The following is a 5,701-nucleotide window of genomic DNA, read 5'->3' on the forward strand; positions in this document are numbered from 1 at the left end:
TTGAAGCTTTCCAAGTCATGCGAAGTCGAGACAAAGAAAGTAATGTAGTCAAAATGCTCCCACACCTGAAAGGATCGGCAACGATTCGGCGGAGATTTAAAGACATGAGGAAAAGAACCAAAAGTGACATTAGGGAGAACGCTTTCGTACAGTGAGTGGTTGGGGTCAGTAAATCCCTAACTGACACTGACAAAGAGGCAGATTCATGAGACGCAAACGGGAATTCGGTGGTCATGTTTAAAGTAACAATGTGCAGAATTACATGGAGAAGGCAAGAGAATGATACGAATAGAGACCCACGTTTACTTACTGTGTCGACCCAGCAGAGCGAAGGTGGGCCGCATGGCGTCTCTTCAGAGTGAAATCACAGTTCGACCAACAGAATGTGGGAAGTTAGAAAAAGTTTATATTTACACAGCCTCCATACGTCTGCGCAACACCATATAAGACGACAGCAGTGGAGATCTTTGACAACAGTCTCGTCAGACGAAAGGCTGAAGGGACCTGTGGAAAACGGCACTGTGCGTAAGAGCAGAGTGGCGCAGCGAGAGCGTGCTGGGCCCATAACCCCGAGGTCGAAGGATCGAAACCATCCTCTGCTATTGTTCAGTGTCTCCTTGTTCAGGGCCTCCGTTCGGCATCTTGCCTTTCAAAAGACTTCCTGTGTGTCTAAATGCCCCGTATCATACCTATAGAGTCGCGAAACTCACACCGTTCAAAGGACGGGCTTTTGGAGGTCTGAGTGGTCTTCTCCTGTTCTTCGTCGGTTTCCTACGAACTGAATCGCAAACCCACTTCTCTGAGATGCCAATGAGCTGATAAAGTTGAAACGCATACCTTGTGATTTCGTGCCTTGCCTGCCGTAATTCGCCACGCCGGTTCGGACGTGAATGACAAGACGATCAGCACGTCAGAAACTGTGTTACCATTCGGACAGATATCACTGCTTGTGAATCACCTCAGAAAGAGACAAGTGGCAGAGAGTCGCCGTGAACACGATGGGCTGCACCGCCTCTGTCGGCGGGAGAACGATGGTACGTGTTTATGCCGTCCCGCTGCCTGTCTATAGGACAGAGAGGCTGAGGGAGTAACAATGGTTCATTTAACCGTCGCTTCCGTGTTGGACTGCCTGCAGTCCCTCAGCTCAGGGCCGTGGGGATGACTCTCAGTGAGTGAAGGTTTCACTCGGATTCTCTTCATCTGGGACACTTGGGCTCAGATGTTAACTGCTGCGCGGTCGCAGCGATGAAAGCGATGTCCACTTTGCGAGAGATTTTCTGTAAGATTGCTGCGTGAAGACGAATTCTGAACACCAAGCAGGCTGCACAACAATGTACTCATATGAATCTACTTGAGGGAAGAGTCCTCGGTGTCCATTTCTCTCTGCCCCGCCAGCACAGCATCTTTCTATCTCTCCGAAAACAGACGTTTGGAGGAAATTCACAATCAAAGTTACTCACTTCCCACTCATTAGATTACTTACAGTGTGGAAACAAGCCCTTCGACCCAACAAGTCCACACCGACCCGCCGAAGCGCAACTCACCCATACCCCTACATTTACCCCTTACCTAACACTACGGGGAATTTAGGATGGCCAATTCACCTGACCTGAGCATCTTTGGACTGTGGGAAGAAACCAGAGCACCCGGAGGAAACCCACGCAGACACGGGGAGAACCTGCAAACTCCACACAGTCAGTCGCCTGAGGCGGGAATTTAACCCGGGTCTCTAGCGCTGTGAGGCAGCAGTGCTAACCACTGTGCCATCGTGCCGCCCAAAAAGTGTAAGTGATACCTCTCACCCCAAGGGATTGGGAGTTAAAGAGCAGAAGAGCGAATGGGCTCTTCCCTCCCTCCAGAAAAGCGGACAAGTAGAAACAAGTTGGTTTAATTATCCGCCAGTGGAGATAGACCAGTTCCTGGGGATGAGACAAATATCAGCGCCCGGGGACAGCATGACAAGCAGATGTTCTGGAAACACTTTGCTTCTTGCAATTCTTGGAGCAATGTGGAATGTATTTCACACTGAGCAAGTTTCAGCTGGCTCAGAGTCTCCGATGTACATTGCTCTCTGAGTTTATATTTGCACATCGGCGACATGTCTGCACAACAGCACATGACACTGCAGCAGTGAAGATCTTTTGACGTCATTCTCGAACATGCAAGTCACACGCCAGATGAAAAGCTGAATACTTCTCTGGAAAAGCTACCGTGCAATGCAGGAGAATGGCACAACGTGTGCATGCTGGGATCATAACCCAGAAGCGAAACCATTTTCTCCGACTCACTTAATGTCTTTAGTAGCTTTCCCGTATAACGGCGCTCTGTTCTTTTCCTTGCCATATCATTTGTTTCCCAAAACTTCGGGTATCTGAGCTCAATATATCATATCGATACACAAGTCAAATTTACACAGTTGCGCTGGCACCCTTGTGGAGCTCTGAGTTGTCTTGTCCTGTTCTCTGACGGTGTGTCCTGATCTCGTGTGAAACCTCTGCTCTCAGATGGCAATGAACCGGCGAAGTTGAAACACATGACTTGCTGTTTTAGTCCATTTCCCGCAGTAAAGAAACCAACGGTGTAAGAAAAGACTTCCTGTAGGATTGTTGTGTTAAGACATATTCTGAACACCAAGCAGGCTGCACAAAAATGCACTCATACCAATTTACCTGAGGGAAGAGTCTCCGGTGTCCATTTCTCTCTGTCCCGACAGCACAGCATCTTTCTATCTCTCCGTTAACAGGACCTTTGGAACAAGTTCAAAGTTGCCCATTTCCTACGCATGTCTGTAACTGACTTCTCCTGCCTCACGTAATAGTGTGAGAGTGAGAGAGCAGAAGAGCGAATGGGCTCTGCCTTCCTCCAGCACTGCTTGCAAGTAGAAACGAAATGGTTCCAGTGGAGACAGCCCGATCCCTGGGGACGGGACAAACAGCAGCGTCCTGGGAGCAGGGAGACAGATTGAGAAGCAGATGTTCTTGAGACTCTTCCCTACTTGCAATTCTGGGAGCAATGTACAATGTATTTCGTACTGAGCAAGTCTCAGCTGCTTCCGGACGTGGCTGCATCCATGGCTGGTGATCTGATTCTAGCTTTGGGTCTACGAGCATATGCAGCCGTGCAAGAGTTCCCGGGTTCCAATCCCAGGCGGACCATCATTCCTTAATTTGACCTGAGCAAAAATACCTGATGGATTTTCTCAAAAAGCCGCTTTGTTAAATAAGATCGGACTGCCTGAATTAGGGACGGCGCAGAGCCGTGAAAACAAGTATTGCAGATTTTTCGCCCGCGCAACCCGAGTTTGAATGAATCCTCCACCAGTATTACGCTCAATTCTGAGGGTGACACTTCAGTACGCGGGGAAGTGAAGTGATTGCAGACGGCGCTGAACAGATTAATGTGAATGGTGCCGTCCTGAGAAATGTCAGCAATGAAGGGAGATTGGAAAGTTTGGGGCAGCTCTCTTTGGAGAACAGAAGGCTGAAAACTGGCCTGATTGAAGTTTGCCACGTCATGAGGGTTTTAGACAGAGGAAATAATGCAGTGAAAATGCTCCCAGGCCTGAAAGGATCTAGAATGATTTGGCAGAGATTTAAAGTCATCAGGAAAATAAGTAAAAGTGACATTAGGAAGACCGTTTTCGCACAGGGAGTGGGGTCAGTAAGTCGCTGTCTGACAGTGACAAAAAGGCAGATTCAATGGACACAAAAGGGAATTCGGTGGGCATGTTCAATGTAACAATGTGCAGATTTCCAGGGAGAAGGTGATTCTGAGTGAAATCGGAGTTGGACCAACAGAACGTAGGGAATTTGACAACGGGTATATTCTGCCCAACAGGACATTCCATCACAGCAATGAAGGTGTTTTGACATCATTCTCGAAGGTACATGACACAATGCAGATTCAAAACCGAGTATTCCTTTGAATCACGGAGTAATTTGTTTACAGTTATTCAGTTGAGGTGAGCGGAGTTGCGCATTGGGAGCCACTCCAGTTGATAGGTCGAAGCCGTTTTCTCCTGTGTGATAGTCCCACCAGCACTCCAATTTGCTGTGCTTCCAGTCAGTAGATGCAGATTACTATCCCATACTGATACACAGGCCACGATGACCCAGCTGTGGTGACAAGCTTGTGAAGGTCTGAGTGCTCTTCTCCTGTCCTCTGTCTGGCTGCTATGATCCGAATCATCAAACCTCTCTTCTCCGAGATAGGAATAAACTGGTGAAGGTGAAACACATCAGTTGCGGTGTGTTCCATGTGCAGGAGGCCCTGCAGTAATTCCCCACGCTGTTTCACACAGCAGCATCCTCTCGGTGAATTACACTTGGCAAAAAAATCGATTGAACCTAATCAGTGTCCGCCACTGGATTTTACTGACACCGTTTATAAAATTCAGACTCACCGTTAATGTGGAGAGATGCCGTCAGACTAGCGTTTCCGCTTCTCCTGTTGAATAAAGATAATTTTAACTGTGTCCAGTGACAGGAAAGGATTTGCTGTTGGTGGGAAACATTTCTATCTAAACTCGCTATCACTCTCCTGATAGATTGAAACATAAAGCTGGGAGTCTCTGGATTATGTTGTAAAAATATCGGTATTACGTTAATTCACACCTCGCTGTCACCAACTGAACGAAGCGGCTGCCCAGAGGGAGGCGGTTGTGTTTTAATCCCGTGATGAACTGGGGGAGCTGAGCATTTACCCAAACAATGGGCACACCACCTCCCTGACACAGTGTTCACAAATCAAACTGACAGCAAAGCTTCACGTGTGATCGAAAATTTCCGCAAAGAAGATTTGGCTCAACAGATATCCGGAGTGAACGTTCTCCTTTCTTGATTTGAAATGCAAGAAGATGACGTCTGTGAGCCTGACATGATTCGAACACGCAACCTTCTGATCTGGAGTCAGACGCGCTACCGTTGCGCCACAAGCTCACGGATTGCCCGCGACCTCTCTTCATGCTTAAGGGAAGTGATCGCACTGCAATGATATTACGTTATGAGTAACAACGGAGATCAACAGTTCATGTGTGTTCTGTCTCTGCCCCCTCTCCTTCTGTCTCTCGAAGTAATTTCCAACCCTGCCTCAATAAAAAGGTGAAAGAACTGTGGATGCTGTATATCTGAAACAAAAAAACAGGAGTTGCAGGTGACCCTTCCACAGAACTGATGGTGATTGGGAAAATGTTGGTTAAAATGCAGGAGATATTGTGGGAGGAAGGCGGATGCAGTTAATGATAGATCAGGACAGAGCCCAAAGCGAGGGGAGAACTGTGGACAGGAAAGGGAGTTGATAACGATCTGCGTGGGAGGGTGAATGGAGACTGTTCGTGGCTAAGAATAGGTAGTGTGTAATGACAGACTATGTGATAACAAGGCTTGGTGTGTGTGGAAGGGACGAGGATACTATGGATTTCAGGCCCGAGAATTATTGAATTCGATATTGGGACCAGAGGGATGTAAGGTCCGCAAGTGAAATATTCGGTGCTCTTCGTTCTGCTGGTGATGAGCTTCGCTGGAACACTGCAGCAAACCTGAGACAGAGATGTTGGCCAGGGAAGAGGGTGGGGTATGGAATTGGCAGGCAACTGGAAGCTCAGGGTCTATTTTGCGGGCAGAACGTAGATGTTCTGTGCAGCAGTCACCCAGTTTATGCTTCGTTTTCCCCAAATGTAGATGAGACCACATTATGAGCAGCA

The 5,701-nt window shown here is 47.9% G+C and overlaps 1 non-coding gene across 1 annotated transcript; it reads right to left on the reverse strand.

The window, feature by feature from the left end:
• Positions 1 to 4,865: 4,865 nt before the first annotated feature.
• On the reverse strand, positions 4,866 to 4,937 carry trnaw-cca (transfer RNA tryptophan (anticodon CCA)). Its single transcript has one exon. It is a non-coding gene; the product is annotated as a tRNA-Trp (tRNA).
• Between the last annotated feature and the right edge of the window lie 764 nt (positions 4,938 to 5,701).

Source organism: Chiloscyllium plagiosum, unplaced genomic scaffold, assembly GCF_037043375.1.
Source record: "Chiloscyllium plagiosum isolate Xiang-an unplaced genomic scaffold, Cpla_swu_hap1 HiC_scaffold_27, whole genome shotgun sequence".
Classification (NCBI taxonomy): domain Eukaryota; kingdom Metazoa; phylum Chordata; class Chondrichthyes; order Orectolobiformes; family Hemiscylliidae; genus Chiloscyllium; species Chiloscyllium plagiosum.